Here is a 10,129-nt window from a genome sequence, read left to right as displayed (position 1 = left end):
GAGCGGCCGACTCAGAGTTAGACATGTTCATCCAAATGGAGGTTAGTGATCGCAGTTCTACCGTGGCTCATTAGCTAGATGATAGGTCAATGACATTACGCACATGGTTAATTGATAGTAGGAGGAGTGACGTCATTGTGCTGTTGATTATGAACATAACAATAAAGTTCCTGCTGTGCCAATGATAAAGAAGAATGTGAAGATGTTTTACTACTGAACAAAGTTAAGGTAAGATGGGTCATTCAGACCAGCCTTACTGATTCAACTTTTTTAAAACTCCATTAGAACGAGGAGGGAAGCAGGGTGGTAGCTCCACCCCTTTCTCTCTGCAAGGTTCGGGCAACTCTACGGACCAAATGTCCACTCCCCTTCCCAAATTCGAATGATGCAAGTAAATGCAACATTCTGATTTGTCCAAATGATCAGTGAGGAAAACTCAGGGGACTGGAACAACATTTCTTGTTAGGCATCGCATCCCACAGTGTTGATAGATGCTATGATTCCATTTATGTGATGTGCACCTGTCCGTGAGTGACTATCATCAAAGTGATATTCCTCAAGTATTTACAATGACTAATGGAGGAATATTCCACACGTTGATATAGTTAGCATACCCCAAAGAGGAGAAATCCCATTATAATAACATAATATTATATATTCAAATATACAGTAGGTACACAGAGTATACCAAACATTAGGAACACCTTCCTAATATTGAGTTGTACACCCCCTTTTGCCCTCAAAACATCCTCAGTTCGTCGGGGCAGTGACACTACAAGGTGTCGAAAGTGTTCCACAGGGACGCTGGTCCGTGTTGACTCCAAAGCTTCCCACAGTTGTGTCAAGTTGGCTGGATGTCATTTGGATGGTGAACCATTATTGATTCACACAAGAAACTGTTCAGCAGGAAAAACCGAGCACAGTTGAAGTTCTTGACACAAACTGGTGTGCCTGGCCCCTACTACCATACCCCGTTAAAAAGCACTAAAATATTTTCTCTCGTCCATTCACCTTCTGATTGGCACACATACACAATCCATGGCTCAATTGTTTCAAGATGTCAAAATCCTTCTTTAACCCGTCTCCTTCCCTTCATCTACACTGAATGAAGTGAATTTAACAAGTTACAATAAGGTATCAAAACTTTCACCCGGTCAGTCTAAGTCATGGAAAGAGCAGGTCTTCTTAATGTTTTGTATACTCAGTGTATATGGTCTCTGCATTATAATAACAGGCCTCCACTCTCTTTCTATTAGCAGAAACCACACAGTGGACAAGTAGGAGCTTCCTTTGGAAAACTTGAACATAATAATTTCCCCTGTCTCTCCCCACTCTGTGCTTTCCATTTCCTATGGGTGTTTTGATAGTGGGAAGCCTGCTCATATTTGGAGCTGTTTTTTTTCTGCATGCCAGCCCACTAACAATGGCCCATCGTTCGTGTGGAAAGAAAAGCATCTTAACCCTTGGCAAATTGCCATTATTATTCAACCCATTTTGGCCTTTATTTTTTGGCAGACACTATTCCTGTGTCTGGTAGCCTACTGTTAAAAAACCTAGATGACAGACAAACTATAACTGTATGGCGTAAATGGCTTGAAACAAATCAAAAGGTTGGAAATTCCGTCACGATCTGATGTCATGTGTAAATAGACTGTGCAAATGCAAATTTTGATACAAACCGGAGTAAACTTGGCAACCGATAGTGAGTTGGCATCGGGCAGCCGTCCACACCCATCATCAGAAGCCATGGACCTAAAAACCATCTGTTTTCCAAATCAAAATACACAATAGTTTATACAGTAGAAGTCAAAGTTTTGGACATACCTACTCATTCAAGGGATTTTCTTTAGTTTTAATATTTTCTACATTGCAGAATAATAGTGAAGACATCAAAACTATAAAATAACACATATAGAATCATGTAGTAAAAGTAAAAGTGTTAAATACATTTTATATTTGAGATTCTTCAAAGTCGCCACCCTTGCCTTGATGACAGCTTTGCACACTCTTGGCATTCTCTCAACAAGCTTCATGAGGTTGTCACCTGGAATGCATTTCAATTAACAGTTGTGAATTGTTAAAAGTTAATTTGTGGAATTTCTTTCCTCCTTAATGCGTTTGAGCCAATCAGTTGTGTTTTGACAAGGTAGGGTTGGTATACAGAAGATAGCCCTATCTGGTAAAAGACCAAGTCCATTTTATGGCAAGAACAGCTCAAATAAGCAAAGAGAAACGACAGTCCATCATTACTTTAAGACAAAGGTCAGTCAATCCGGAAAACATTTCAAGAACTTTGAAAGTTTCTTCAAGTGTAGTTGCAAAAACCATCAAGCGGTAAGATGAAACTGGCTCTCATGAGGACCGCCACAGGAAAAGAAGACAGAGTTACCTCTGCTGCAGTAGATAAGTTCCTTAGATTTACTAGCTTCAGATATTGCAGCCCAAATAAATGTTTCACAGATTTCAAGTAACAGACACGTCAACATCAACTGTTCAGAGGAGACTGCATGAATAAGGCCTCCATGGTCGAATTGCTGCACTGCATTCCACTACTAAACGACACCAATAATAAGAAGAGATTTGCTTGGGCCAAGAAATACGAGCAATGGACATTAGACCAGTAGAAATCTGTCCTTTGATCTGATGAGTCCAAATTGTTGATATTTGGTTCCAACCACCCTGTCCTTGTGAACGGATGATCTCCAAATGTGTGGTTCCCACCGTGAAGCATAAAGGAGGTGTAATGGTGTGGGGGTGCTTTTCTGGCACACTTAACCAGCATGGCTACCAAAGCATTCTGCAGCGATACGCCATCCCATCTGGTTTGCGCTTAGCGAGACTATCATTTATTTTTCAACAGAACAATGACCCAACACACTTCCAGGCTGTGTAAGGGCTATTTGACCAAGAAGGAGAGTGATGGAGTGCTGCATCAGATGACCTGGCCTCCACAACCACCCAACCTCAACCCAATTGAGATAGTTTGGGATGAGTTGGACTGTAGAGTGAAGGAAAAGCAGCCATCAAGTGCTTAGCATATGTGGGAACACCTTCAAGAGTGTTGGAAAAGCATTCCAGGTGAAGCTGGTTGAGAGAATGCAGAGAGTGTGCAAAACTGTCATCAAGGAAAAGGGTGGCTACTTTGAAGAATCTTAAATATAAAATATATTTGTTTAACCCTTTTTTGGTTACTACATGATTCCAAATGTGTTATTTCATAGCTTTGATGTCTTCACTCTTATTCTACAATGTAGAAAATAGTAAAAATAAAGAAAATCCCTGGAATGAGTAGGCGTGTCCAAAAAAACTAGGCAAGTCAGTTAAGAATAAATTCTTAATTAGAATAACAGCCTAGAACAGTGGGTTAACTGCCTTATGCACAACTAAATCTGCAGAATTACAGATTTTTACATTGTCAGATCAGGGATTCAATCTAGCAACCTTTTGGTTACTGGCCCAACACTCAATCGCTAGGCTACCTGCCGCCCTTTTGACTGGTTTCTTAGCAGTGTCCATTCCATTCCATTGTTTAAATTAAGCCACTGGAATAGTTGTGCAATTTTTACTGACAAAGGGGACGTTATAGCACGCTTGCAAGCTGCCTATAAGAAAAGATTAATATTTCAAGCAATGTATGGATAAAAGTTATTCAAACAACCATGTTCAGCAAGCGGTTGATAGGACAGGCAGTGGACGAAGTGCAGACTGTTGTTCACCGATAAGTCTACATTTCAGACAAACTCCTGGCTAGACATTGCCATTGCAGCTAGCTGTATCATTCCTCCTACTTTATTATGAACTGGCCAGTTCTGTCAGGCAGCTTTATATGGGAAAACAAATCGAATTGCTAGCTATCCATCTTATTAATGGAAGTTGAGAAAATGCCATTAATTAGTTATCTAGATTGAAACTGCTGGGGGAAAGTTAGTTAACATTAATTCCCAGTGGACAGTAGCTAAGTTTCTAGAAAATAACTAGCTATATAATTGCTAGTTCTATTTTAAAGAGTAGTTGACAATTGTGAATACGGACCCAGGAATAAAGTTGTTTTCCACAGCAGTCATTTCACCACAGCACCCTAGAGGTATTACAGTCAATGCTTATGAAATTAAAATAAGTGCATTTTCATATAAGTGAATCAGGCCACTGCCTGCCGTGACATGGGCCTGGATGGTGACACATCTTCAAGTTGCCTGACTGAGTACTGGGGCCTTCAGTGCAACCAGAAGCACAGGCCTTACCTGGGAGCACAGCAACAGTCTCTCTCTCACAGCCATTCTGTCAACAAGGATTATATGTAACCACTCAAATTCATATGAAGTACTACGGGCAAAAGCACTGACTTATATTCACTTCGTCTATTTAGACCATTCTTCAGTCTGGACTGGGATATGCAGTATATTTTAGTTGACAAGCCTGGGTGATGTGTCTGATATTCATGAATAAAAATGTATTCACCCTGGAAATGAGACTGACTGTAGACCTTTTTAATCATATACTCTAAGTGCTGCCTTGATGTGGAAGTCACCACAGAAGGAAAAATATATACACAATTCAGACAAATGTGCCAAACATTCTATGAAAAAGTGTTTTTTGTAAACTGACAATTGAAAATAAAAATGTTTTTATACGAAACTTTATTGCATTTGGTCACCCCCAAAATGTGGCCAAGAAAAAAAAATGTTTTAGTTAGTTAGTTGGATGATTAGCTGACAATGGGTGGCAGGTTTGCGGATGTGTTGCTCTGGAGTTCTATAGCCCAGAAGACTCACCTAGGGATAGGGGGATGGACACATGTTAGTTTTTATAAAAGTCTGGTAGACTATTACAGGTAGAGAGCATGAGTTTGAGCTAGTACATTCAATTCAACCCAACCAGTGGCCCTAAATAATATGCATTGAAATCACACAGGCAGACTGCCATAGTGAAGGAGATTTACAGAGTGCGTCACGTATACTATTACGAGTGGATCTTACTTGTCTGTGCTCTGGAGAGATCACAGGTAGATGGTCAGAGGGCTCTGGAGGTCCTTGAACCATTCTGTCTATGTAGCACTTGGAGAGAGATGGATAGAGGTGGTGAGTTTGCTTAAAATAGAGCCCTCACCCCTGACCTCCCACTGGCCAAGGGCCTCCTGCCGAACCCTCTAACCACAGTCTCTCTGACAGTGAGTTACTCCATGATTATACACGTGTATGGTGCATAGGGCTTATCCACTCATGAGTGGAGAATTAGTGCTCTTGTAATAATATCATGTAATGTAAAGGAAAACAATATCATAACTTACTGACACAGAGTGCTCCAGGTTCCTGCTGGTAGCCAGCTTTAACCTGGATGCAGATAAACGCTGACATTCTACAAGGCAAGACATTTATCTCCTTCAGGCTTGTCGTGGAAATTTCCTGTATTTACCAAATCATGAGAGCAAACCACACACAAGTCAGAGTTATCATAAAGTCCATCTTTAATTATATGAGCTCCATCACAACCCTGTGACTCAGATCAATTCAGTGTCTATCAATGAATTCTCTGAGAGTCCTTACACATTGCAACTGAGATCCTTTATAGCAAAGACACACATAGTCAGACAGCATTGGCTATAAATTATCGTTCAGCTTTGTCTCCTAAACTATGTTCTTATCTCGCTCTCAGGACCATAAAACAAAAACTATCAACAGGCATATATCAAATGCACCCCTCCTTGACAAGATCACAGAGACACAGTGACTGGCACACAGACATTGTGGAGCCAAGAGATAATTGATTTAAAAGATATGTTTACATATGAAAACAAGCTTGACCCCTCCCCTCTCTGCGGCCCAAGTAACTTACCCCATGACAGAGAACAGAACTGCAACCGGCCCACAGTATTATATAAAAATAGACATTCTGATGAGAAGTAACTCACAAGCATATAATGAATATAAAACATCTTATCTAGGTTACCCAACTAATTCTGATTATTCCCCCACAGGCTCCAAAGAATCAGATGACAAACCTGCAGAGATCAACTGAATAAAATGGTACCTGCATTTAGTATTCATGTATCAGTTTGCCTAGTTCATGATTCATGTCGGTAAATGACAACAATAGAGCTGATTTAAAAATACGACATGCCATCCAAGTGAATTATGTTATGGCACCACGTCTCATCTCACTAACAATTGCTCCCTCGACTTATTCCATCATCACAACATCATGCTCCTCCTTATTTTACTGTAGGTAGCTAGATAATAAAGGTTTATGATAATTGCAGTTTACTTAATTATCTGGCTAACTACATGTACAACTGACACAGTCTGGCTGTAAAATGCTAATGTAGCTAGCTTGACACTCACTCAGCTTGCCATGTTAGCTTACCATGCTTTTCAGGACAACTCGACATTCCTCTTGCCAATTGCGGGTGACTCCTTGCCTACTCCCGTCTCTCGGTCTTCTAGGTTCAATAGTTTATTCTACGTGAGCGTTGACAGATTCTCACCGTTTACACGTGAATCTGTCCACCAGAGATTACTCCATCATCAAGCTCAGGATCCTGGGACTGAACACCTCCCTCTGCAACTGGATCCTGGAATTCCTGACGGGCCGACCCCAGGCGACATCTGACATGCTTACCATCAAAACGGAGGCCTCTCAGGTGTGCGTGCTCCCCTCCTGTACTCCCTGTTCAACCACAACTGCTTGGCCAAACATTACTCCAACATCATCATCATGTTTACTAATGACACAACGGTAGTAGGACTGATCAGTAGGACTGATCATGGATGACGATGAGTCAGCCTATAGGGAGGATGTCAGAGACCTGGCAGTGTGGTGCCAGAATTTCAGAAAGACAAAGGAGCTGATCGTGGACTACATGAAACGAAGAAGTGAGCACGCCCCTATCCACATTAATGGGGCTGTAGTGCAGCAGGTTGAGAGCTTCAAGTTTCTCGGTGTCCACATCACCTAGGAATTAACATGGCCCACACACATCCACACAGTTGTGAAGAGGGCACGACAGTGCCTCTACCCCCCTCAGGAGGCTGAAAAGATTTGGCATGGGCCCTCAGATCCTCAAAAGGTTCTACAGCTGCCCCATTGAGTGCATCTTGACTGGCTCCATCACCACTTTGTATGACAACTGCGAGGCAGTCTACAAGGCGCTACAGAAGGTGGTGAGTACAGCCCAGTATATCACTGAGGCCGAGGTCCCTGCCATCCAGGACATTATATCAGGCAGTGTTCGAAAAAGCCCCCCACATCATAGACTGTTCTCTCTGCTACCGCACAGCAAGCAGTACCAGTGCACCAAGCTTCTACCCCCAAGCTATAAGACTGCTATACATGACTGCCAAATAGCTAATCAAATGGACCCTTTTTTGCACTAACTCTCTTGCACTGACTCGATGCACACACACTGGACTCTACCCACACACTCTCACATACTTACACTGACACCCCAACACACACACACACACACACACACACACACACACACACACACACACACACACACACACACACACACACACACCAATTTCCTCATACCTCTGCACATCGATTCAGTACTGGTACTCCTTGTATATAGCCATGTTATTTTTACTCGTTATCGTTATTCAGTTTTCACTGTGTATTTATCCCTTGTCACTAATTCTATTTTTTGGATCTTTATCTTCAACTGCATTGTTGAAAAATTACCCATAAATAAGCATGTCACTGTTAGTCTACAGCTTACAGTTTACAAAGCATGTAACAAATACAATTTGATTTGATCATTTAATTCTCTTTCATATCTCTCTTTCTGTAATTCTCCGTTCATGTCCCTGTCGGTCTCTCTTACTCTCCCTCTCTTTACTTCTCTCTCCCTTTAAATACTTTATTTTCTGCACTTGGCTGTTCTCCCAGAACATACTGTGAATGCCAATGAGAGAGACAGAGAATCTTACGAAGTTGTGGGGAGAAAAAGCCGAAAACCTTGAGAGATTTAAATAAATAATGTCTGTCTCCAGTAAATAAGACCTGTAAAACAATCGAGGGTTTCAGATTCAGTGGATGGGGAAGCGGGTTGGTGAAAAATGTCTGCTCTGTGCCAAGCCACCAACCCAAAGGCCGTCTGGCAGCAAAGCTTAACACCCTCTTTACCGTAAACAGCCTTGAATCCTGTCGGCCATTCCAACAATGTGGCTGTCTCCGTGCCAACCCTCCTAGGCCAGAACCCTCCACCATTTATGACTATAAACCCACTTAGATGATAGTCATTGCTTGACTAATACAATGACTCTTCTTACTCATTTTTGAGTAATACAGATAATTACACAAACAATGTTCGTCTTTAAAGATTTTTAACAAAAAAGCTTCCAGATATTGAGCTCAAAAATGATGTCAATGAGATAGGTTGGTAGTTTGTTTAAAAGGAGGCGTTTCTGGTTGAGTGTTTCTCAGAAATGTGGACTTCAGACAATAGCCTGCAACAATGAGAAAGTAGCTCCACATTCTTGGCCGCCCATGCACACACTTTGGCAGAAAACACCAGCTAAAGTTCATTTCCAGTTGATCTTTTCATCACAGAAAAGATGAGTAGGCTGAGTGATTTTTACTGTGAGAGAAAACAGAAATATTGTTAAAGACAAAAATACTGAACACATAGGCCTAGTGACACAGAAGATGGGCCTTAATTGGTACAACATACTTATCAGAAACAATGTACTTTTTAAAAAGTGCTGATGGTACTTCTGACAGCATGCCACCCAAAATGTAATGTGTATGAAATGTTGATTTATTTTAGATTACAACAATACAGAAAGTGTACTATTTACAAGATGGCACTAACATACAGGGTTGCACTGTTCCTTTCTCCTAGCCATCTTTGCACATTTTTAAAAATATTTGTTTATTTTATTTCTTGAATTATTTGCTCAGAACATTTTTTTGCACTATCACCTACAGCCGAAAATAACTTTGGGATATTAGATCGGTGGTCACTCACCAGCATTTAGACCAGAAATGCGACTTTCCTGAATTAGATACTTTGTTTGTACTCCTTAACATGATTAAATTACTTACTCACGTCGACCACGGAGAACAAGAGCTCACAGTCCTCTTGAGTGGCGGTGGCCCACGTCGGCAGCACTATGTTTTCATCTAAGTGGACGAAGAAGGTGTTGTGTTCCAATGTCTGTCATCTCAGATTTTCAAAATATGCTTCTCAACCATTGCAAAACAAGCATTTGTGTAACAGTATTTATGGCTAACGTAGCATTTAGCGTAGCATTTAGCGTTAGCATTCAGCAGGCAACATTTACACAAAAAAACAGAAAAGCATTAAAATAAAATCATTTACCTTTGAAGAACTTCAGATGTTTTCAATGAGGAGACTCTCAGATAGCAAATGTTCAGTTTTTCCTGAAAGATTATTTGTTTAGGACAAATCGCTCCGTTTTCTGCATCACGTTTAGCTACGAAAAAAACCCTGTATCCAGGATTGTGTAAATCTATCAGCAAGCTCATTAGCATAACACAATGTTAACTATTCATGAAAATCGCAAATGAAATGAAATTAATCTATTTGCTCTCAAGCTTAGCCTTTTGTTAACAACACTGTCATCTCAGATTTTCAAAATATGCTTCTCAACCATTGCAAAACAAGCATTTGTGTAACAGTATTGATGGCTAACGTACCATTTAGCATTAGCATTCAGCATGCAACATTTTCCACAAAAACCATAAAAGCATTCAAATAAAATAATTTACCTTTGAAGAACTTCAGTTGTTTTCAATGTGGAGACTCTGTTAGATAGCAAATGTTCCGTTTTTACAAAAAATATTATTTGTGTCGACTAATCGCTCCGTTTTGTTCATCGCGTTTGGGTAAGGAAAAAATTAAAACGCAAACTTTTTTCCAAATTAACTCCATAATATCAACAGAAACATGGCAAACGATGTTTAGAATCAATCCTCAAGGTGTTTTTCACATATCTATCGACGATAAAATCCATCGTGGCAGTTTACGTTCAATTCTGAAGAAATGGAACGCGCATGGACCTACAGATTACGCACACAGGACACCGGGCGGGACACCAGGTAAATGTAGTCTCTTATGGTCAATCTTCCAATGATATGCCTACAAACATGTCACAATGCTGCAGAC

At 40.6% G+C, this 10,129-nt stretch overlaps 1 long non-coding RNA gene across 1 annotated transcript; it reads right to left on the bottom strand.

The window, feature by feature from the left end:
- Positions 1-4,662: 4,662 nt before the first annotated feature.
- On the bottom strand, positions 4,663-7,406 carry LOC115114017 (uncharacterized). The gene is made up of 3 exons (XR_003861180.2): positions 5,288-7,406; positions 4,977-5,054; positions 4,663-4,772 (listed from the first exon to the last, which is right to left on the bottom strand). It is a non-coding gene; the product is annotated as an uncharacterized LOC115114017 (long non-coding RNA).
- Between the last annotated feature and the right edge of the window lie 2,723 nt (positions 7,407-10,129).

Source organism: Oncorhynchus nerka, linkage group LG9b (genome assembly GCF_034236695.1).
Source record: "Oncorhynchus nerka isolate Pitt River linkage group LG9b, Oner_Uvic_2.0, whole genome shotgun sequence".
Classification (NCBI taxonomy): domain Eukaryota; kingdom Metazoa; phylum Chordata; class Actinopteri; order Salmoniformes; family Salmonidae; genus Oncorhynchus; species Oncorhynchus nerka.
This window is presented reverse-complemented; position numbering and strand designations above follow the sequence as displayed.